The following is a 25,400-nucleotide window of genomic DNA, read 5'->3' as shown; positions in this document are numbered from 1 at the left end:
TAAATCAGGCGGTATCTAGGCTGGCACATGCGCAGAAGTAGAAGATGGCATATGGAGGTTCCCTTGCTGAGAACAGATTGTAGCTAAATCACACTGATAGATATAAAATAAGTCCTGAACTAAACTATCTTGGAATAATATTTCCCAGAGAAGGCTGAGTGAGGACTGGGAGACTGGAGCAGCCACATCGTGCTACCAAATACTCTGTTAGGAATGCCAACACAGTGGCTAATCAGTCATCTTTTGGTAGGGGGAAAAAAAATTCACTTTTTCTCGAGATATGAGACAAACAAACTTTGTGAATACTTCTGTCAAAGACCTTCAAGAAACAGTTATGTTTCAGAAAGCTGTTATTTGGTCATGCCTATTTTACAAATAAAAAAACAAAAGTGCAAACCAACATGTGATTTGTCAGTTATACATGTCCACTCTGTCATAGATATTGGCAATAATTTTCTCTAATTGAGAAAAGTAACTGTGGTTAAAGAGATGCTTTAAAAGTTCTGGCTGTTCACATCCATTTAATGCAAGTATTAAGACTCTGGGCATCAGTGTGACAGAGTGGAAAGTAAGTGCCTTAATATCTGAAAGTGTATTAAATGAAACATAATCAAATCCTTCTTTTCCATAACCACCACATATCCTCAATACTTGGCTTATGTTCTCCAGAAGAGCCGGTAGGAGCTGATCTTAAGGGATAGATACTTTGAGGTTCACCAGATCAAGAGGAGAGAGGACCACACTGGAAAACTGACAGTTTTTCATGATGCTTTCTCAAAACATTCACAGAATCCCCAAATTTATAAGTACATTACTTATGATCCCCCTAAGATTCTGTTCTTGTTTTTCAATTCTCTTAAGATCATAAGAAAAAAGGAAATCTCTAAGACAGAAGTGCCCAAGCTGTAGCCTAAGGACCACTACTGGAATGCAAGGTACTTTATAGCAATACTCCAATGCTACCCCAAAAAACTGCATACCTCTTTTTTGCACATGTGGCTCAGCAGTGTGGACCTACGAACTTTACCAAAGTCAGCTCAATGGCATTGGTGTTCAGGAAGCCTTACTCCACCGTGAACATGGAGACCTCTTTTTATTTGGAATAGCAAGAGACATAAGGTAATATTTATAGATCATAGACTGCATCTAACAGAGGTGTCACGAGTTGCCCAAGGTCAACCAGACTTCACGTTTTCTTTCTCATGTATGATTATGTTGCTATCCAAAACAGACTGCTAATCTGTCATGGGGATTAGTAGCCTAAATTGGGTGAAAACCAATGACATCAAAAGCCTCATGAAAATAATATCTTGCTATTTGTTAGTCTGCTCTAAGGACAAAATATCCACTAGCAGCATTATTTAGGTTTAAACAAGAATGAGCAGTTCTGAAAAGAAAAAGTAGATTACAGAAATATTATGGATTTAAAGTAATACTCATGATATAGCTGAAAAAAAAATGACTCATTTTATTGGGTGATATAGATTGTTAAATGTGTACTTTCAACACATAGATGACCAGTTTACTGCCTCTTATACTTTCAGGTTCTGGCTTAATTCTACTGACGAATTTAAATGCACTGTTTGTGAGCAACCTTATACATATAGAGTATGCTCAAATTTATTTGTAGGGTAAGCTTTGTGCTTGTAAGACACTACCTCAAATTCTCTGTTCAGATTCACAGCCCAGACCCATCTGGACTCATTAAGAGACAAGCATGTAAAATGAAGAGCAGTTAGAATCACTACTTGCAAAATTTAAGTTTACATGCTTGTTACCGTCAATACTTCATTCATATTGTGAAGAATAAATCATGCAAGAGCTACAGTTTTCCATTAGGATGGTCTTTGGTTGTCATTTCCACCTTTGGGAGGAAAATTCAGCTTTATATATAGACATTCTCTCTGCTATCTAAAGTTAGTATTAATCAAGCAACTGCATAGTTTCCTCTTTTAAACAAATGAGTGAATGTGTGAACAAAGGAAAGCTAAATAAACAAATAAACATTCTTCATGCATCCATTTTCCTTGAACGTTTTTATAAATGTTTATGCTGTTTCTAGTTTGTACTTAGAGCATATGATATGTAACATTTGCTATTGGTCTAAAGCCCTGGTTAACTTGTCTTGTTGACTTTGTAAGTGAATTGGATGACCTAAGCTTCATAAATAAGAATGAATAAAGATATCACTCAAACAAGGATAGGGTGGAGAGCACTTTGGGGAGTGATATGGAGAAGAGGAAACAAGGAGACCTATTTAAAGTCACTGCTTGTCCTCTTTAGCTGAAGAAATATGTTAGGTTACAAATAGAAACACTAGAATTAAAATTATCTGTTTTCCTTCCTGAGTAGAGAGAAAGGTTTCTTGAGATGTTTTACATGAGAGATTTATTTTTCTCAAATTGTTCAGATTTCTCTCAAGTAAATAGTAGTCTTTTTTTGTGAGTACTGCAATCACTCAGAAATAAATACACTGCAAAGCTTGATCATGAAGTTCTGGAGTGGACTTGACTCAGGGATTTGCAATATTTCGTCATCCTGTAAGCACTGTTTCATCTATCTGCCAAAGCAGGAGGAAGAAGTCAACCGGACTCAAATGGACATTGGGTCATACCGACATCAGGCACTGAGCACTGTCTTTAATCACACATGTGCAGTACTATGCAAAAATATGTGGCATTTTTCATTTTATTTAATCAGCTTCCTCAATTCTGCATGCCAGATGGAAGGAGAAGGAACAATGTAAAGGACTCCTGGTATTGTCCTCTCAGACAAAACTTTGCTAAGTGCATTACTGGGTTAGCCTTTCTCTTATTTTTTGTCACTGTTCATTGTAATTACTGTTCATCACAATCAGATTAGTGTCTTACAGTTTTGATGGGCTGCTCAGCCGCATGTATATGGCCCCTTTCAGTACTAAGACATTTGTCCACAAAGTAGCTTCTAGTATATTTTCTAATTACCAGTATATTACCGCTTGACAGTCTGTGCTTATGGAATATGGGTAATATTCCATAAGGATGATCTCCTGCAAAAACTTTTGTGCAAAAATATACAGAAAAGAGTAAGAATGGTATTGGGTAGGCAGTGTTTTAATTTGATAGTGTAAAGTTTTTCCTATTTGAAAAAAAAGTAGGAAAAAAAGCATTTCTTATAGAGATTACTGTTAAAGAACGTTACGTTTTGAAAATATTTCAGTATTTAAACTGGTTCTCTCAGATTACAAAAAAAGGAAATCAATGAGATTTTTGCCAAGTAATACTTAGCTCTTCAAATTGGGTCCCAGCTAAGTAAGATCTTACGAAATTATGATTTTATTTAGGTTTTCTTAAACTACACAAAGGTTATACCATCCTTTGTGATTTCTGTCTTTTTTTCATAAGTGAGAGCACACCTGTTGTTATAATAGCAGATCCAGTCCTGGACTTGTTTGCAGCTGGATATAGTTGCAAAAAATACCAGCTTTTGGTGTTATTTTGAAGGAAAGTTAACTCCAGCACAGTGCTGTCTAATCTTTTTATTTACATCTAGTACAGCCAGATGAGGAGCATCCCATCTCTCAACACCCTAGTTAAGCTTAGACACGGCTTATATCAATCAGATCAATAACTGCATGTTAAAACGTTTAAATATTTTTAGAGAAAGATGGGCTGAAAACTGAAGTCAGCATATATTAGAAAAACAGTAATAGCAAAACGCTTTGTTGTTGTCAACCAGCAAGCTTAACCACACATTTGATATAACGAAAACAGATGTGCAGACACTACTGAAGGAAGTGGGGCACCTTTGATCTGCTGGCTTCTGCTGCTCACTCACAAAGGACAGTTGCTTCCATTAATGAGGCTTTTCTAGTTTATTAGGTTCACTGATTTCATGTGCCCAGAGCAGGAGGGAAATTGCACTACTCTCTAAGAAACCACTTTGATATCTTGTAAATACAGAGCTATAAAGCACTCATGTCACTTATAGCCATAAGTGGGATATCTTTGTAAACAGTTGGTATGACTGCTTGATGATATTTAAAGAGTGTGAATGGTGAGAAGGACAGAGGTAATGCATTGTTAGATGAGCTGATATTTGCTTATCTGTAAGGAATGAACTCAGGTGGGAGAAGAAAGAAATAATTCTTCAGAATGAGTCAGAATTCTTCAGAATAATTTTTGCAGAAAACTGAAGTCTACCAAAGTGAATGTAATTTCTGGCATACTGAGAAATACTTAAACAAATCAGAATAGATGGCTGAATAAACTAATGATGTCTTATTTGCATAAGTCAAAGGGGTCCTATTTACTCCTATTATACTTATCAGTATAGTATATTGCATGTAGTTAGCTCACCTAGTTACACAATTTAACGAGACCTATACTGACCACACACAGTGTCTCACATTTGTGACAGTCCTGACGTACATACAAAATGCTTTTTGAAGACAGAGTGCCTAAATCCTGCTAATTTTAAAGTTCAGAATTTTAAAGAGGCTTGCAGAGCTTTAAAAGTCATTCTCTCAGGAGTTCTGTTTACTGTAGCAGCTGCTAAGAATCTGTGAACAGTCATGCCAAAGACAGGTAAATTAAGGTTCATCCACATTGCTGTTTGTCTACTTTACTAACTGTTGCTGAAATAACTGGATTATTTAGATTCTCGGTTTTATTGCTGTTTCACAAGGCTTTACAGAAAGTAATAGGTTAAATAGTGAGCTCCTTTCATTCTCCTTCAGTGAATGTCAATGCTGCATCATTTTAGTTCAAGTATCTTATGTTCTTGCGCATGCCACATTTTGAGCTTCTCTCTTTTATTTCCCTTTTGACCTTTAATTTACAAACCAGTCTGCTTAATAGGTAAGTCTTGGCACAGTTTATTATTTTCTTTTTTTTATTTTTTCTGTAGTGACATTTCAATTTACTATGATTTATTTAACACTACAGTAATATTTAAAACATGCCTTCAGTTCAAATTAAGCTACAAGTGGCAAAGGGGGTCATATATCTCAGAAATCAGATCCTGATTCTTCTGGAAGTTTGTTGTGTTGCCACATAATGGAATTACATTTTGACTATAAAACTTAATTTTGAGCCTTGCTCTCTTTTCTTTTTTTTAATGCAAGACTATTTCCCACCTTTAATTACTCACACCTAGTGGAGTGTGAGTGCACTCACTTGCATCTGAGAAATTCAGTGGTAAATCCATCTGCTCACGCTGAGTTCGTGGGGAAAAAACCAGAAACCCCATCTTCACACTCACCTACTTGTAGGCCAAGAGATCAGAGTTTCATTTGCCTGGCCCCACAGGGAGAGGAGTAAGGTAAGGCTGCCGTATTTGCTGCCAGCCGAGTGCATCCGTGACCGGCTGTGGAGGTTCAGCAGTTATTTTCTCTTCTTACAAGGAGGCACTCTGCCCAAAGTGCTGTGGTTAGCAGCACACCTCCAGCCACTGCCCCCGCTATGGTACAGTGCTCATCCTCACCTTGGGCAAAGAGCAGGGTGGTTTCTAAAGCTGCATGGAGTTTCATTGCTATTTGTACTACCATGTTGAATTTAAAGGGGATTCAAAGGAGCAGAGTATTACCAAAGCATTGTTAAAAGGGCTCAAGTGTGAGTGAGAATAACATTTGAAGCCTTTTACTATCACGCACACTAATATATACATGAGATCAAAAATGCTTCTGAATTAATTTCTGTAACTGCCAGTAACTTAAGGATGGAGTTATAGATAAGCATTAAGAAAACTTCCTCTACCCTCATCTGAGACGACGAGCTCTTCGGAGCGGTAACTGTACTCATACCCTGTACACCTCCATTGGGAGCCAATTGAGCTGTTTTTTATATTTTCCTCCTGTATTTCTAAATAATATTTTATTCTATTTTTCATGCTATGTAGTAAGTGTTTATGGTAAAGCAGGCAGGTGTGCATTCTAACATCTGCTTTGAGAATACAGGAAAATATCAATGGAAATTTTGGTGTACTCCTACATATAGCCAAACGTCTGTGTTCCCCCTCATTTCCACTCAAGCCCGTTTAATTTAATGAATTGTGACCGACAAAATGAATAACAACAAAATAATACAGAAGTATAAGATGTACAGAACAGCAGATTTAGTAATATTTTAAATTTGACACCATTTTCATAATAAAAGTAATTGCATGTATTTTTAAGCACTAAGAAACTGTGTAGTCAAAATACGCTTGTAGTCATCTGTGGGGTTTTTTTGCTATGCCTATTGTGGTACCGGAGTTGACATTTCAAATCTACTGTCTTTAAAATACAGTCCTATAGAAATAAAATATATACAAATTGTAGTTTCTAACATTTTTGTTTAGCTAATTTGTTTAAGTACTCTTAGTTTTTTAAGATAAATTTTCCTGCTGGTCCAATTCTGATCTCTTTATTGCAACACATTTTACAGTATAAAAGATTTCTCCAATTCAGAAAAAAATCAGGTCTGCTCATTGTTATGAATCATCTGTCCTCAAGCAAAATTACATCTACAGCACCATCACTGTATGGAGAGATGCATTAGTTAGAGGGTGCTCAGCACCTGTTCCAGGGATTGCATGAACATATGGTTGTTGTCTACCCTTGTCTCAAACAGTTTTGTACCTAATATTGTGAACTGGCCCCTGGCAGAAAACTGAAATGATGGGAATGAAGTGGCATGATGCACTGAAGACAAAGGAAGAACTGGAGTGAATGATCTTAAATAAAGGGGGCAGAGAAGAGTTAAATCCCTGTGGAGATTTCCCCAGGTGGTGGATACTGAAACCTCATGTTTGAAATTACATCTTGCTGTGGTAGCTCCAAAGAAATGGAACCAGATGTGCTCATCAGTATCCATCAGGCCACCATGGCAAGCTAATTTTGCCAAATAGCCCAAATATACACAAAGTTGTAATGACCTTTAATTCCTAACAGCTTCAGTAGATCTTATTAAAAGCAGTGGTGGGCTCAGGGATCAGAAACTACTGGTTTCAACTTTCAAATGGGCTGTCTGAGGATGCTAACCCCAGTGACATTACTATATAAGATGTCTTATGAGCAAAAGGAGTATTATAAATACTACTAATTAAAATATGGAAGAAGAATATGGACTCATGAAAGAGGTAAAACAAGTTTCTTGGCAATCATTTTTGCTTTTTGCAGTCTGAGGAAAAAATAGAGAGAGGAGATTGTCGTTATTTCTGTTCTTAAATACACAGATCTGATGGGATGATAGTGAGAACAATACAGGAATTGAGATAGTGGGATACTGGGAAAGGAATTAGGTTTTATGGTCACCCATAAATGCTGCAATAACAGTTAAGTGCAAGGGAACAAGTTACAAGCTTTTCTATGTAGGCTTGCTGAATCGTTTCTACTTCTCATGGCAGTTGGAAAGATTGAGAAATATGGACTATCTTTTTATTGATCTTTGAAATCTCATCAAAATACCTATCTTCAACTTGTTCATATTCTTCTGTTGGACTACATTCTTTCCTTAGTGAAGTTACTGTTGCTTTCACATCAGCAAAATTCCTTGCTCCTAGTAAGACATAAGCTATTTAAAATCTCTGCAATGAAAAAGTATTTCCATTTGAGATGACCTAACTTTATTGCTTCACATCCAGTAGCCTATTGCAAGATACTTACATAACTTTCAAAGCTAAGTTCAAGTTAGCAATATCTACTATTCAATCAACAAAAAAAAAATCTCCAAAGGATTATGCTATAGATATACACTGGTCAGCTTCAGTAAATAGGTTAAAATACCATGGAACATAACTATGCATATACCTAACTGCACTTCTACATTTCTAACAGGTACAGAAGGAGGTTTCTTTTGAAATGATACAAAGCAAGCATATGTAATTTTTTACTATGTCAGGTTGCAGGCCCAACCCTTAAAGCCTATAGATGACAACATATGCCCATAAGAAATGGAACAGATTTTACCAAGTACTTTCAAAGAACAGACTCAAATTGAAAAGTGGCTTCAAGTTCTCTTAAAAGCTGCCATGGCTGGGAAATAAGCCAAGGAGTCTGTGTTTCTATAATACTTGTGCTGATGCCAGTGATAAATATTTGTGCAGTCATTTTTCCTCCTGCTTGAAGTATCTGAGTGCTTGCTTGAGGGTCCTAACAGACCACAGATAAAATTATCTTCCAATGAATAAAAGACTCAAAATAAAATTATAGAAGCTATTACTAAAGTATGAAAATTCGTAAAATAGATATCTGAACTCTTTATATAGCTTTCTCAAATGTGCAAATTACTGTGTGACATTTTATGGCATTTACAATGTAGAATGTTAGAGCTGTTGATCATAATAGTCTTTTTGGCCTTAGAAAAGGAACCACGGCTATTCTATATGATCTGAGATGCAAAAAGATGAACTCACAATCCATCAACAAAGAGCTCTCAGGGGACTCTGGACTGACCCCCAAATTAGATCTAAAGGTAAGGAAGAATCATTAGTAGAGAACCTTAAAAATTCTGCTACAGGGTTATTTTTACTGAAGAATGCTTCTTATCTCATTCATTTCACCCTATTATAGAAATCCAAAAGGCCAATCAACACAGCAAGAGTTGTACATATATCTATGTATGTATGCACTGTATATACTAATAGATAGAAAAATCACATGGAAACATCATCTTCCTTTTCTTCATTGATACAACTGTGAAAAAACCCTCTAATTCTGGCTACAAGATTGAATGACAGGATTTTATCAATAGTGTAAGTCTCATTAGGTTCTTAGGTGTCTAAAATATGTGGTGCACAGAAGAATATGGTCAGCACTTTTGTATTATAGAGCTGGAATTGTGAATATGTCCATTCAGCAAATTCTTATAGCAGAAAAACAAACAAATTCATCAACATAAATGTCTGATTGCAATCTGGTTTCTCCTGGTTCTGCACAATGAGGATTTTTAGGCAGCACCTTCTCATGTTAGGAACAAGATTAGAGTTTTTTTTTTTCTTCAGATCCATTACATGAATCTCTGTCACTGCATCATCAATTAAAAGCAGCAGGAGACAAAATCGGTGTTCTGCTTGACTTACGCAACTGTCCCCAAAATTTCTATCCAAGCTTTCTTTGCCTTTTGAAACCTACCAAACTTTTGTTTTAATCTGAACTCTCTTTCTTCCAGTGAGATCACTCAAGACCAAAGGGTTTTTTGTTTTGGTTTTGGTTTTTTTTTTTTTTTCCCCAAATTACTGATTAAGTGATTACTCTTTAACAACCTAATTGAGAGTACCAGGCTGCCCAGGAAAGTTGTTTTCATTCTCATTGAAAATCTTTATGCTTTCTCATCACTTTAGTACATGGTTGTGTATGGCAGTGCTCCCTGAAGTTCGTCTCTGTGTAGGGTTCAACAAAACCCAGAAATATTTGCTGAACTACTGATCAGCAGAAGCATCATGGCAGATGATGTTGCTTGAAACTTTAATTTTCCATCTTTAAATGAAAGTGTTCAGGATAAATAGAAGTAGGCATGGTGAGAGCTAACTTATCAAGGCAAACACAACGCACCAGGAAGCTGCGTACCTGTCTGAGGGTAAAACAGATGTGTGACAAGTGACAGATATGGACAGAAAACAAAAGATTGAGGCCAGGCTTCTTTTGCAGCAGCCTTCTGGGAACACTTCACAGCCATGTCTGTCCCCTCAGCTCTGAACAGTGACTGCAAAGATGTGCAAATGACATTGCAAAGCACAAGTGCAGATAAGAAGACATGTTATACAAAAACCATGGCTGGAAGAAAACTGCTTACCGCCTAGCCTTTCAAAGTGAAACTTTCTTTTATATATTTCAAGGATTCAGCTGCCTTGAAGAATATCAGATTAATGAACCTAGTAATAGCAAACAAGACCATCTTGTACATTCAATGTTATGTAAAGTATACACCAGACAATATAAATTTCCATTTTCCTCAGTCTTATGGACCAGAGCCAGTTCAATGCCTTGAGATTTTCTGCCGTGACTGGCAGCGACAGGCAAAGGCACGTGCCAAACCCTTCTTGTCTGTAGCTCAACAGGGCAGGCCAGTTGTTACTTCAGCTTGGGTGGCAGATACTTTGCTACTGTAGGACGGCTGCCAAAATAGAGCTTCATCATCATGTAGCAAGAGTAACATGGCAGAAGCTCTGAAAGGATGCTGCAAAATTTGAACATGAGCTTTTCAGAATATTGACAGAGACTAAAAGCCTTTTGGAGCATCAACAGAGAGAAAGAGACAACTAATCTAAAGCTGAACACAGTCTCGTGTTTGTTCTGTCTTACCTCTCTGCCAAATGAAGTTGTATTGGTGCACAATAGAGACCTGAAAAAGTGAAAGCACGAGAGAAAAGCAGAATGCAAATTTTGCTTTATCTCTATGCCTTTTCAGCAGTTGGCTTTCTATTTGTCAAATTCCCTCAGAGAAAAGTGCAAAACTCATCCCTATTTGCCAGAAACTTCAAAACCGAAACCACTCTAATTTATATTAGAGTATAATCCAAAAGCTACAGTCATGGATGGCCTCTATTATCACATAAGAGAACATGAGAAATTAAAGATGCAAATAAAGTCAAATCATGTGAGAGACAGGGAGTGAAGAAGTAAGATCAAGCCACAAAATCACACCTTGCAACCTCTATGCACATCTTGTCACAACTTGTTAATGCATTACATTGAAAATTCCTTCTCAGATCTCACTACCCACCTGTGCTATGCTCATATCTTTTTCTGCTGTCCAAGTAACTGACTGGCTAGCTGCTATCCATTTCTTATTTTGATCATTGTTTTTTGTATGTTTGATTTACCCCTTGGAAGTAGAATCTGCCTGAACATTCCTCTCGTATTATTTTTATTAGCTACCTCTGGATAAGATTAACACAGATATGTGCACATTGAGCACGCTCAAACACATCCATAATTCAAAAAAAAAAAAAATTATACCGCTAATTGACCTTCTCACAGTCTGGAAATACTGATACCAATGAGCAACCTCCAGTACAGTGAGATACTTCCTGCATTGAAGAATTTGGCCCATTTTCTCTCTCCCCTATTCCTCCACAGAACCCCAGCCCCTGTTGGGTCCGTGCAAGCTGGTAAATGTGGCACAGCAGGAGGAAGCTCAGTGGACTCATAAGTTCTCTGCCTGTGCTGGTCAGAGTGACCGCTGCATTTTTTGGGGTATGTAATAAATATATTCATATGACTTCTGAATTTATCTCCTTCCACTGGGCACTGACAGTGGTTGTTTTGAAGATTATAATCTCTTCACAACAGGACCTTCTTGATTTCAGTTTCTTACACAGTGCTAAGGATGCTGCAACGTTTAGTGAATAATAATAATATCAATCTATCAATGTGCTCTTGTGTTTCTCTCTCTTTCATCCCCCTCCCCAAATTTAACTGCATAACTACATAAAATGCAATATGCAAGTTTAGCCAGTTTTTGAAAATCCACTTCAGCCTCTTAATGGCATTGCAAGGGAAGCTGTTCTGCCAGCACTAATTCTGTTTTCAGTGGGAAAGAGCTGAAGGAACTAGCCTTTGGAAATGGTTGAAATTCTTGTAAGTGGAATTCTATCATATAAAATTAGCGAACATATAAAACATTTATTGCCACAGAGATACTATACAGCTGCTTGGATCTGTATTTTTTTTTACACTCTGTTTATTGCCAACATCTTCCTTAAAAGAAGTATTCAGCTAGTTCCTATGTGTAGCCTACAATATAACTGGGCTCCCTCCTGTGTGTGCTGCAATAGTGGCATTCCCTTAGAGTAATAAATATTCTCTATAAGGCAATTAAATTTACGCGTGATTGTAAATGCAAAGTTCAGGAGGTTGCCATTAATATTATCTTACGTCCTTATTTCCTGTTGTCTTCATAGCTTAACATGTTTACTCTTAAATTAGAACATAATTAGCAAATCATATAGCTCAATTTTACTGAAAATAGCAGCTTGGTGAAATGTTTCCTATCATCTGGGGCTGACCTTCCCACAGGCTGCATATCCTGGAACAGCACATTGTAATAAGAGAAATCAGTTATGTTGGACCTAGGCCAAACACTAACTTCATTTCTCTGGCTGCCCCCCTCCTTTCCAGCTCTTCTCCCAGCTCTCCCCAGTAACACTCACATATGTGAGTTGGAGTTAAGAAGTTGCAGTTGGTAAACAAAACAAAGACAAAACTGCTAAGAAGTTAATGAAAACATCAGTAAGTCATAGCATCTGGATCTCATCATCCACCTCTGACGTAAGGAAGATGTCCAGATGTTAGCAGAACTGTAGCAGTTGAAATATTTTGTGAGCACGGTTCCTTCCAAACAATCAGACGCAAAGCAGTTCAGCACTTTCAGCAGTTTTTAAGAACGTTTCAAATCTATAATGGTCTTTCAGATGTGCGAAATGTCTGCTTGGTGCCGAAAGAATATATAGTACAGGGAGCCGGTTCTGGGAATCGGGAGCCCCTGCTTTCGGGAAGTGCATACGGATGTTCAAAGAGCACATGAGGCCTCCCGGTTGTCTGTCATAAAGAGAGACTTCTAGCAGAGACACAATGCTGCTTATCTTGTGGTATCCAGTGTTTATGACTAGAGTTTAACAATATCCACAATGATGAATTATGAAACTGGGCCTGGAGAAAGCAGACCATAATTTTCATCTTTCTCACTCATTTTTAATCCCCGCCTGACAACGTGTACCACATACAAGCCTTGCATGCTGAAAAGTATAAATGATGAGGCTGGTTTCCTAACAGGTGGTTGCCAGGTGTATGGTTTTTTCCTTCCCCTCATGTCCAAGCTGCCTGATGGAACGGTGATGTTTTTCACGTTCAGGCGCTCATTCTCCATTTGTGGAGCAACACAACTGCTCAGTTCCTCTCGGATATGTTTTGTGGGCTGCTCTGGGTGTGCCTTCTCCCTCCTTGGCCCATGCTTATAAAGAATGTTTGGAGTCCCCGAGAAGGCAGCAAAGTTATTTCTAAAAATTCCTAATTGCTGAAGTGTCCTGGGACTGAATTCCTCTTATGCTCATCCCTAAAATCCCAGGCACAGGACAGGACATGGGTTTGCTGGCTATTTGCTGCAGTCCTAGAATTGGCTACAATGACTGTGGAAAACCAGGATACTGAAAAAAGGGTGTATTTCCATAATCCCCTCCAGCTGTTGTAGCTTGAATGCATGAGGATTTTGTAGCAACCACTTTTATAATATGCTTAGCATACTGTGTACTTCTTATTGTAAACTTGGACAAAATAGTGCCATTGTTGTAGCCTGATTACAGAAATGACGATGGAGGTCTATGAAATAAATGTTTTAAATTTCACTAATGGAGGAAAATGTGAAAGTCGTAAATAAAACTTTTCAATTGTCCAGTCCCCCAACAGTGTAATTTAGCTCTGCTGTATGAAAATATGCATTACAAATACCCAAGGTGACAGGGTATGTGCACTTTCTTTTCCCTATGAGTGCTCCAACCTCTACTGGTATCAGACTTCAAATTAGAAACACAAGGGTGTTGGAAACAAGACATTCCAGCAGCTGAAAATAAACACCACCAGAATCATGCTACAGGCAGCTATGATCTTTTTGGCACTTCTCTACATTTTCATATGGAGAGTGAGAAATTAAAAAAATGGAACATGGAATAAAAACCTAACGATGCATTTAATTTCAAATGCCTTTTTGAATGAGGATTTTGACTGAAGGACTTTGCCTTAAATGAATTCCAGTCATTCCAGGATAAAAACACCAGTGCTAAAAATGGCACATAATACTCTATATATCTTGTTAGAAATTTAGGGTGGCAATATTTTAAAAAAAATAGACAAGCATGTACTGTGCATGAAATGTATTATTTCTGATTGCATTTGATGTCTGAATCTGAAAGATGTGAAGAAGTATAAAGCACATTAATGAAACCGGTATTTTCTCCAAAAGTTGCTTACACCACAAGCTTGTTTAGTAATTACATGGATAACAGCAAAGCTCTTGAGCACTGTCAAAGGGAGGAAACTTTAATATGATAAAGATATTTAACCATTCAACCAAAAGAAATTATTAATATGTTTTGTACAGGATATGCTATATGTGCTTTATTATACAAATAGCTTCTTTTGTAATCAGACAATTTTTGTTTACTGTTTGCCTGTTTCTTTCCATAAATTACAGTCTATTTACAAATACATATCAAATCAATACCTGATCATTCTCTACCTCATGGAAAGTGGTTATTTTTAATATTTATATAATAGCCCGAGTAAAGCACCAAACCTATAGGAGGTTGTCTCCAGAGCAGGGGTCAGTAATTTCCTAAAAATGCTGATGTAGCCAAACAGTGATATATCTGAAGCTATATTTCAAGTGGTCTCAGGTTCTGCAACATATCCATTTTCTAAAACCTTATTTCACCTACACACACTGTAAATCTTTCTCCAATCTCAGAACAAAGCAAACATTTAAAGCAATGATTTCTCTTCTGCATGAGCATAAAATTCAGGGACAAGCAAGATGTAATGCAAACCACTTTAACTTAACCTGGGGCTTTAAAAATTTCCCAAGGATGAAAATGTATTTCTTTACTTCCTTTACTTCCTATAGATAGCTATATATATGCCTGGAAGTATAAGCAATAGCTGGGAATGAGTAAGAATGAGTAGGTCCTATACTCACAAATTTTGCAGTCCTTTAAAAGGCATGTTTTAAGGCATCAGAGTTAAGGGGAAAGTATAAGAGCAAACAGCAGTTATAAACCCAGTGGAAATAGAGGGATGCTGATAATGGAGAACAAATTACAGCAAGAGCAGATAGTGTGTTGCAGGTGCTCCGAGTGATTCTAGGCAAGTCATGGAAAGATTGACATGGCCAGTAGTAAGAAAAACTTAAATAACGATATAATTCTAGCTAATCATCATAAATTAAAAAATAAAAGGTCTACTCAAAGGGGCCTGCAAAGAAACTCTTCATAAATAGATTCAAAATTAACTCAGCCTTTATTAAAAACGTGAAAACTAGATACAAGCTGACTGATAGTCTTCTGAAAGGAACTTAAATGGAAGAGAATTGTTTGAAGGAATTACTTTTTCTGCAGTCCCAGAGTTCTCTCTGTGGCTATATCTTTAGCAATAACTTACAAAGACATATATAATCTTTCCAGCTGATTCAAACCCTAGCAAAGTAGGCATAATGAGATGGGGTCTGTAACAGATCTTTGAAAATGAGTAATTTTTCATTTCTTTGACAATTAACAGAAAACAAAACCAAGAAAAACAAGGGTGGCAAAAGCCTGCTTTATTTTTAGTGGGACAAAAGGTAAAAAATTAATTTAATTCTGGAGTAAATGAAATATTGTGATGTTTTAGTGAACTTTAATTAACAAAAAATTGCCTTAATTGAAAATGATAAGTGGTAAGTAGGTAAATAAATAATATAATCTCAAATAGAAAAGTTGAAGGTTTATTTTTAAAATACCAAATAAGTACTGTTTTTCCCCAGACTTTCAATGACTAAGCCATTGCAGCAAAACTGGCAGTAATTCACCAAACCTAGACTACCTACACAGTCTTTTTTTGTCTGTAATACCAAATGTTTCAGAAGACAATTTAGCATTTTCATCATAAAAAAAAATGAAGTTAAAAAAAGAAGCATATGAGTAGTCAGTTGTACTCAATGTCTGACCATGTTTTCTAAAAAATCATGGTGAAAATGAAAAAGCCAGGATCTTTTAGTCATGTCATGTGGCAGACATAATGGGTCTTACTACAATGCAGATAAATGCTATATTTGGTCATCTACAGTCAATCATGCAGATAATTCAGCCAACAGTGGAGGCACTAGAAGAAATCTGTCTACAATGTTTTGAGGATATGTATGTTTCAGAGTTGAGAATGATGCTTGCATGCTCTGGGGAAGCTCAGGAAGCTCACTCTGCCCTTCTTGTGCATAAAATCCTGGTGTCTAGTGGGAACGAATGTGCTTCCCTTCCCAGCTGAGGATGTGGCCTGACATCAGTAAGTGGAATAAAGTGGGAATTCCCAAGGAAATGTTTCTATTTCTCGGGAATGTAGTAACAGGAAAAGTTACAATTTTTGTATCACCCATTTAGGGAACCTGGCAACTTGAGACTCATTCTGTCCTCTTATTCTTTGCTGTTAATTCCATTGCTCAAAACTGTATCCCATCTCTACTGGGCATTTCTGATGCCCCAGCAACTGCAAATGCTCCCATTGTGTTTAGTGATTTATTTAGTGATTCATTTTCCACATTTTAAGATCACCAGACATGACTATAAACATGTGTCTAAATTTTCTTTGTCTGTGTAAACTAAGAAAGAGGAGAAAAGACACCGAGTGGAAAACCATGAGCCGTGCTGCCATCAAAAGTAGTTTGACCATGACGTGACTACACCGAGCTGCAACTCACTGCTTATCAGGACAGGTATTTTGCACGCCACTCTACTACGGTACCTTACCATGTTTATGCAAGCGTGCTTGGCCCCAGCTGGCCGAACCAGGCTGTTCTGCCATGTGATGAGATGGCACACGGAGTAACTCAACCCTGGTGTTAGGGTTCAAAAGCAACGTGCGGGTGCTGCTCAGCAGTACTCCATCGTGGCCAGGGTGGGATGGCACGCGGAGGTGATCTGAGAGGACAGTCCGTATTCATTTGCATCCCTTTACTTTGCCCACTCAAAATCAAAGCATCTTTAACTACGATCTTTTAGTTCCATACAATTTTAATAGCATTTTAAATACTTTTGATACTTTTTGTCCAAGACTAATGCTACCTTTCTTTTGTGTCATTAAGACTACATGATCTAATGGAAAAGACATTTTCCACAATATTTTCCCAGGGTATTTATAGGAGGTAGATAGTACTGCCTGTTTGACGGTTATGTCAGATTATATTGCATGATTTGCTATTTCTGTGTGCAGGCTAGCAGGTTTTTTTTAAAGAAAAAACATTTAATGGATTATCTTTTCTTGAATAAGCCATAAAGAACGCATATTTCACATTTTCTTCTTTCTTTTGCAAATATCGTGCTTTTTTAAAGGTGCGTCCTGATAACACAAATTGCTGATCTAAGTGGATTTCTTATTTCAGTGTCATGACCCTTCTTTACTGTTTTTAGGCAGTCAGCAGTTTAAACTGCTGATATTCCAGAGAACAAACAGAACAGCAACACAACTTGTTGCTGTTTTGCTTCTCTTCCGGAATCTCTGTTATTCATGAAGTATTTTCAGGAATTCACCCTGATATCTCTACTCCATATTGCACTGCTCATTGGTGGTTTAGCCTGACGATTTTCTGACTTTCTGACTGACAGCAGCCCAAATATACTAGTGGACTGACAAGCCTACATCACCAGCACAGCCTGGAAAATGGAACTGTCACTGCTTTTAAGGGTCCTCTAACATCTAAGCCTTGTATTGATAAAAAGTGTGATGGCTCATAACCATGTGCCAAGGAGAATAAAAACATGCCGACCCTTATCAGTGCAGCTAAAGAGGCTAAAGGGTTCACGTTCACGCCTCGTTTCTAGGAATGTGACAGAGTCTCAAGAAGTATAATTAGCAGTTGTCTATCCCCCAAATATTTGACAATCATATGCAAGGTTATATATATATGTTTATCAAGGCCTTTTCACATCCTGATAGAACCTGCATATTTTCATATGTAGGTCACATACAGAAGGTATAAATTACATGCCATTGTATGCTTTCCTTTGTGAACTGATGAGAGGAAAACAATTTTATAGAAGACAGTTGGTAGTAGTTGTCTTACATGGCCACAGGCCAGAAGTACTTGGAGTCTGATGATGCAAATGCCATTCTGAACTTAACTATAAATTAAAAAGCTTACTTCAAAGCATTCCCATAAACATCTCTAGCAGGTGGAATGGAAATAAATGCCAGGGTAAACAAGGGTCCAGCTGACCAGGCAACACGCAGATTAAACAAGGCTGACTTGGCCCCACCAGCTTCCCTTTTATAGATTTGTGTAATGTCCATGCCTTTTTACTCAGAATTTCTTTCCTCTTGGTCGTCTTTCCAGTGGAGTTTCAGCAACGTCCCAAACATCATGACCCATGTTCTGACTGCTGCTTTATGCCCTGCAGTCTTTAAGGTACCAAAGAAGTCCAGTCTTCTAACACAGCTTTGAGAGATGAAATGGACTATCTGCCCAGTTCAATTTGCCATGGAAAAGAGGTTAATGTCTAGCACTTCCACAACACTGCCATGTCCGGCATTTTCACAACACTGCCATGTTTGTGACTAACTGCTGAGCACTAAAGTAAATGTAATGTCCCCATCTCCTGTGACCATGCAGCTTTACTGTAAAACAGTGGTAAAGCTGAGGTTGCCTGCCCAGCAAACTCTCTGTCCTTTGCTGTGTACGGGAACAGGCACAGAATTTATCCAACCACTAACACAGTGGGCAGAACAAGGTTTTTATGAGTTGCTCTAATTTAAAGCAGGTTTCTGACCCTGTGTTTCTTTATAGGCCATGGTCACCCACTCACTGCCTGATTACCTGATGTAATCAGTTTTGGAATCGGCGCGCCATCACAAATGTCTGTTATGCACTTAGCTGCTCTTATTTCTCCAAAACATAAGTGCAGGAGAATGATGTAAAAGTTCAGTTTACATTTGTAAGCCACACGGTCTGCCTCTTGGTCATCTCATCCTTGATCTTATCGTTATTCACATTTCTCCTCCCTCCTCCTCCTCCCCCCCCCCCTCCCCGATAAACCGCCTCCACTGTAAGTATATAAACAAACCAAAGTGATCCCTCTGGCATGTCACACCCATTGTGCATTTCTGCTGCCTTTTCTGAAACCTCCAAATGCCACAATAATAAAAGCAACAACCCCAGCAGGGTGAATGAGAAGCATTCAATCTCAGAGACAGACAATAACAGAAGAGGAAAATAAAGCAAGTTAAATTATCTTCTCCTCCAGCTCCCTATTATGGTTTGCCTCAGGTTTTTGAGTCTTTGCAAGTCAAAATAAAAATGTGAACTGTAACCATATAGTTGGTTGGTAATTTATATCTCAGAAGCCTAGTCCTGGCATACCTGACACTCACTTGGAGCTCACAGCACTGAAATCCTTGCCAGAGGAAATACCAGTAATCGCTCAGTGCACAGCCCAGATATTCCAACTGGCACACTCCTTGGCTGCAAAACGCTCTGTAACGCAACTCACTGAAGCACATCACAGCAGTAAAGCACAGGGTCTGACCTAACAGCAAAATAAAATGCTTCAGCACTCTTCAGTCTGAGGAGTTTGCACCGAAATATCAGACCAAAATTCACTGCTGCTTTTCTTTAACTGGTGTTTATCTCATCTAGTTAGAGGAGCACATACAGCCCCACTGTAAGCATAGCACCAAAGTAACATGACACAGAAATAAAAAGCTGGAGAAACACTTAGAGACGACATTGATACATTATGCAAATGATACCACTAATTATCATTCTTGATTAAGGTCCCTTACAAATCTTAAAATATGCTTATGTAATATCCTTCTCACCTGCCAGTCGTCTGTCTCTGGTGTTTTTCCAGATAACATCCAAGGCTCTAGCAGTGGAGTCCCTGATATGATCACTAAATGATCTTCTCAGAGGGGCTTTCACTGGGTGATGCATAGTGCAGATCGATCACACATCCAGAGTCAAATGGCTGCAGCTTGGCCCCGGGAAAAAGGGCATTCTCTGCCTGGGGATCTGTCTGAATTTCTCTTCGCCAGGCAGGCAGGTTGTTACTTTATATAATTTGTCGTCAGCCTTGTGGAGCTCTTCCTTGAAGAGTCAGGCATTGCAGTTCTCACTGCGGATGCAGGAAAGCTCAGACTGCAGCCAGCCTACTGGAAAGCTGCCAAAATCTTACATCTGGAACAGTTTACAAATGAGCTAACGATACAGTCATTTAGATTTGGGGCTTTATTTGTGGATATCTATAGGATTCTAGCTTCCTGTTTAATCAAATAACTTACCGGGCATATACTTGCATGCTCATTTATTAGGATAATATTTCCCTGCTTAACTGATATTTCAGGTAATCTTTCATGTTTTGGCATGAAAAAGGTAAGGAACAGAACAGAGATAAAGTAATTTTAAGGATCTGCAGTTCAGGTATTTTATTTCGTTACCATATTTTTCTTGCATATCACCCTATCTGTGGCACAGAATAGGGCCTGATTCTGAGTTCCCTGTATGTAGTACCTTATGTCAATGCAGTAACGAAGGGATGGAAATACAAAAATGAGAGAGAAGAAAAAAGGAGAGGGAACTAGGCCTCCACATCTTTGCTGAATGGAAAGATAAGATGCCATATGTAAAAAGTTTATGCATGTAACTGAGATTAATAGTCACAGTAAATGAAGCCATTTGACCTTGCTTATTTTGACCTTTTTAATTGATTACTGTGTCCTGTGGCTTCCCTGAGGGAGGGAGGAAGGAATAAAGGGGTAGCTGAGACTCTCTTTCCCTTTGTAATATTATGTATGGTAATGTGTGAAGAGGTGAGAGATCCCAGCCTAAAAACCTAATCCCCTTTGCTATCAGGGAAAGCAAGAACTGTTGACTAAAGTTGTCTTCATGTTAGTTCAAAGTGGAGTCCTTCATTTTTACAGCAACTACAGCCATTAAAGTCAGATACCATTATTTTCTTGAGAAGTGTTATGTTATCGTTAAAATTGATTAACTTCTCACAAGGTTGGCACACACAGATCAAATTACAGAATCGCAAGTTTCAGCCTGTGGATTTCCACTCCCTTTGAATTCCTTCCTAAGAACAAAACAGTTTTTCTCTTCATTCTGTACTAGATAATTTATTTCACACTTTCTTATTTGTTGTAAGTTTTTTCCACAGCCTTCTCAGTTCTCTTCATTTTCTCTAGTCCTCATTTCCTCTAAGACAAATCATGATCTCAGTATGACAATGAAAACAAATTTATGGGATTTGCAATAGCGTAACTGAGGGAAGAGTGGCTTGCCATCTCTTGAATGCAGATCAGATTTTCTTCCCATCTAGGCCTTTGTCTTTTATCTTTACAGAACACTAATGTCCTGTGTATGTCTCTGAACAAAACCAACAGAAGCAAGGGATCTCTAGAGTTTGCAATTGCTTTCCTCGTACACCCCTTCTACTTTTTGAGGCCGGATGGAAAAGAAGCAGCCAACTCTCTCTCAAAATTCAATATGATTACACACCCTTGAAATGCATTTTCTTGTTGTTATTATTCTGGCAAAACTTCCTTGTAGAGCAACTGGCAATGCTTACATAGTGTGCTGGTTTTGACTGGGATAGAGTTAATTTTCTTCATAGTAGCTAGTAAGGGACTATGTTTTGGATTTGTGCTGGAAACAGTGTTGATAATACAGAGATGTTTTCATTATTGCTGAGCAGTGCTTACAAAGAGTCAAGGCCTTTTCTGCTTCTCACCCCACCCCACCAGCGAGTAGGCTGGGGGTGCACAAAAGCTGGGAGGGGACAGAGCCAGGACAGCTGACCCCAACTGACCAAAGGGATATTCCATACCATATGACATCATGCTCAGCATATAAAGCTGGGGAGGAAGAAGGAATGCGGGGATGTTGGGAGTGATGGCGTTTGTCTTCCTAAGTAACCCTTATGCATGACGGAGCCCTGCTTTCCTGGAGAGAGCTGAACACCTGCCTACCGATGGGAAGTAGGGAATGAATTCCTTGTTTTGCTTTGCTTTTGTGTGTGGCTTTTGCTTTACCTATTGAACTGTCTTTATCTCAACACATGAGTTTTCTCATTTTTACTCTTCTGATTCTCTCCCCCATCCCACTGGAGGGGAGTGACCAAGTGGCTGTGTAGTGCTTAGTTTCTGGCTGGGTTTAAACCACAACACATAGGCAAATGCTAACATGATGACCAGAGTGTAATGTATCATCTACTTAGAAAACACATACACCCTGTTCAGGTGATATCTGCCGTTGTTTCTATTAGCAACCAGCTCAGAAGAGCATTGGTTCATTTTTAAATGATGATGCAGTAAGCAATATCTAAATCTGGAGCTGAATGTGTATACCTCTGTATTTCATCTGAGTACCACTGTCAGAAACGATCAGAAGGCAATGAGGGAGAAGGCAGTCTCAGCAGATTTTTAACTGCCAGTAGCTATGCCTACATTACCAACAACTTGGCCCAGAAAGAGTGGGTTTATACAGCAAAATAAACAGTACCAAGGTTCTGACACATCTCAAGATGGGGCTAGTTTGAACGAGGTCTACCTGGGTCTCATGAACTGAACGAATTCTCACCAGGGGTTGGAGATCACTGGCACACTACCAGGGTGCATCTTCTGGCTTAGTTTCATCTGAAAGCCATTCAGTTCACATGCTCCAAGACTGCTTGGAGATATGAACCAAAGGGTGGTGTTGGGAGACCCTTTTCAAAAGCATGCGCCTGGTCCCAGCTAAAATGTCAGTGAAAACACAGCCACCATTATTCATTTTAGCAGCTAAACCAACTTTTTAAAATTTAAAAATAAAAGGAGCAATATATATATTACTGATCAGGGTTTAATTCTTTGAGAGTTATTGTGGGTTGTTACACATGTAGATGTGTCACAGCTCAAAATATTTAAAACAATTGGTGCAACCAGTTCAGTGAAATGGGCTGGAAAATGTCAGAATGACCCAACAAAGGGCAAAGGAGGAGTAAAGATAAACTGTAATGAATCAGAGAAAGATGGCTAAGGGAATCTGCTTGTCTGATGTTACAACACATATAAATGGATATTCTAAGCAAGATTGTGTAAAGAATTTAATTAAATGTCAGAAAATTCTTAATGAAACATGGACAGAAAAACAATTAGGTATAGATAGGCTAGTATTATGGATAGGAAATAAAAGGACATTAATTTTAGAAAAGTGTAGACTGAGAGATCTAGTGGGGAAGACAGTTAGAAGCAAACATATACAATCAAAGAAAGAAATCTGAGATGCATGACATTCACTATGGTCATAAAATGAGCTAAGAGTTTGCCATACAGTATGAAAGTATAAAATGATTTTTAAATCATGTTAAAAGCAGGCTTCAGAGCAGACCTGTGCTTTAGTCTCTATTCTTGCATTATTTAAATAACAACCCTTGTGGAACAATGCATTCAGTTTTGGTCTGGACGTCTCAATACCCAAAAGGTACTGAAAAGGCATCCACAAAACCCAGTTTGCTGGGATACCAGCAGCAGTGCTTAGTTCTGTGCTGGGAAACACCTGTGTGTTCAGGGGAAAGCTGTCGAGCTGCCATGGCCATGGTGCCATTATCTGATGTTCCTGTTGAGAGCCCTACACTGCATCTCAGGCAAGCCCCTCCCGCATTCCCAGATGTGGCTCTGTGTTTGGAGACATATTCCCTCTCCCCTTGCAGGTATAGCTGTTTGCAGGGAGACATCTGCCCGCACGTGCCTGCAGTTACCTCCAGATCGTTTGTAGGGAAAAGCTTTCTCCATGACTCTGGTAAACTCATGCTCACGGTCTGAACTAGGGGAGGATGCCACTGGTGCCAAGTACATGTGTACAGACCTCAGCTGGTGAATCTCTGATGTTGGTCAACATGAATGTATTAGATTAATTTATGGGGAAAACTGTTAAACCAAGCAGTTAAACTGGAGCACTGGGAATGACATTAAAGGAAAAAGGTTTTAATGGTGATATTTATGAACTGGCAAAGAAAACGTTTGCAAAGAAAATGGCAAAACGTTTTGCTGCTCTGTTCGAAAATGTACTGGAAAATCTTCTGAAAACAAATATCTTCCTTTAGCTGGGAAAAGGCCTGCGCACCCTTCCATATGTTACATCTACAATTAATTAGCTATATACAGGTGCTACAGCAAAATGCACGCAAAAATAAGCAAAGTCCTAACCCCCCAACCAGCATTTAGGTAAGATTTATGATGCAGCTCTATCTCTTGGCTTCACTGTGTCTGGAAACTTAAGGAAGACCACCAGCAGGCACAGGTGTATTTGAATACTACTCATGGTGATCACAGTCACAGTACAGTCAATATTCCAGCTATTTTCCAGAATTATTTTATTTTATTCAATATTTCCTGTTCAATGGCTGAGATGAAAAAAGCCCAAAGAAATAGTTATGGTCAAAAGGTAAACTAGATGGATCAACAAAGATGTGTGCTGGACTGAAAATAATATGTCGGGAATCTGAAGGAGAGGGATCTGTTGCTGACAAGAGAGGAATGCAGCAGCCAGTGTTCGGGGAGAAAGGTGACAGTACACCCTCAGGAAAGAGGTAGCGGCGCACATGTGCAGAGCAGCATGCATGCCCAGGGAAGCGTCTCTGTGGAATTCCAGAGGCGAATATTTATAGGGGCCAGATCCCTACCTGCCCGCCCAGCCGGCTTGGAGCCGGGCTGAGCCCTGACCTCCCAGCGCTCTTGCCAACCACGATCGACCCTGCCACTGCTGCTCCCCGGATGGCGTCTTTCCTGTTACCCATGCCTAGCCTCCTCCGGACTGCAGCCACTGACTTCTCCCACTTCTTTTTTCAGAAATATTTTTAGAAATGTCTTGCTAATATAAGCAAAGCTGTGCCTCTCCAATCTTCCACTCGAGGCTGGATCTCCTTACTTGTAAAGTGCCGCTCATTGTTCTTAAACACATCGTTCTTAAACCAGCCGAGGGCAGAAGGCAGAGGCTAATTCCTTATAACCTTAGCACTCCTCAGCGTTTCAAGCTGAAGGATCTAAGCTTGCCAAACATACCTGTTTTCTGTCCTTTATTGGTTCTGTCCATACTTTGGTCTGCAAAGATAATGTTAAAGATCCTTTCTCCTCTTTAAGGCAAAGAGTAGACAGAATGCGTCAGGTTCTAGGATGGATGGGAATGGTGATCTCATTTTTAGTTCCGGCAGTATCCAGCTCCTAGGAAGTAAACAGTTATGCAAGCTGCACTCTCTTCAGGCTTGCTCAAAATGCATCAACTTCCCTTCTGAGTGTTTACTAATGTGCAACTTCTTATGTCTATCTCTGGTTCATCTATGTGATTCTGGCCCCTTGAGTCTGGAAGGACGTATGCATCCAAAATACGCATAGCCAGTCAGAGACACATAATTTTTTTACACATGCTGCTGGTTTGAGCTTTGCTGTGACTTCCATACAGGCTGCAACAAATGGTATGGCAAATTCAGACCATCTTTGCTGGGTAGTCTATGCACCTTGCCTGATATAACGCATGCAACCATCTTTCCCCTTGTTACAGAAACAGAAAGGTAATGCCATAGCTCTCCAAAAGTATCACAAAACAAAAGAGTGATTCAGAATCAAACTTTTAGATCTAATAAAAAATGCCTGCTGGGCACATAGCATGTGTCATTGTTTCATCTCTCAGCAGATGTCTCCAAATGCTATCTAGGAGACAAGACTGGGAAAG

The 25,400-nt window shown here is 38.8% G+C and overlaps 1 protein-coding gene across 4 annotated transcripts in view; it reads right to left on the bottom strand.

Annotated features, from left to right (window-relative positions):
* Positions 1–25,400, bottom strand: part of DLC1 (DLC1 Rho GTPase activating protein) — a 218,749-nt gene that overhangs the window by 80,842 nt on the left and 112,507 nt on the right. For 3 of the 4 annotated variants that reach the window (XM_075708675.1, XM_075708676.1, XM_075708674.1), the window contains exon 1: positions 19,511–19,610. The exons of the other annotated variant lie outside the window; for it this stretch is intronic. The gene's annotated coding sequence lies outside the window, so the exon portion shown is untranslated. Of the gene's footprint in view, positions 1–19,510; positions 19,611–25,400 lie in introns of those variants that run through there. 4 annotated transcript variants of the gene reach the window in all.

Source organism: Pelecanus crispus, chromosome 4 (assembly GCF_030463565.1).
Source record: "Pelecanus crispus isolate bPelCri1 chromosome 4, bPelCri1.pri, whole genome shotgun sequence".
Taxonomy (NCBI): Eukaryota; Metazoa; Chordata; class Aves; order Pelecaniformes; family Pelecanidae; genus Pelecanus; species Pelecanus crispus.
This window is presented reverse-complemented; position numbering and strand designations above follow the sequence as displayed.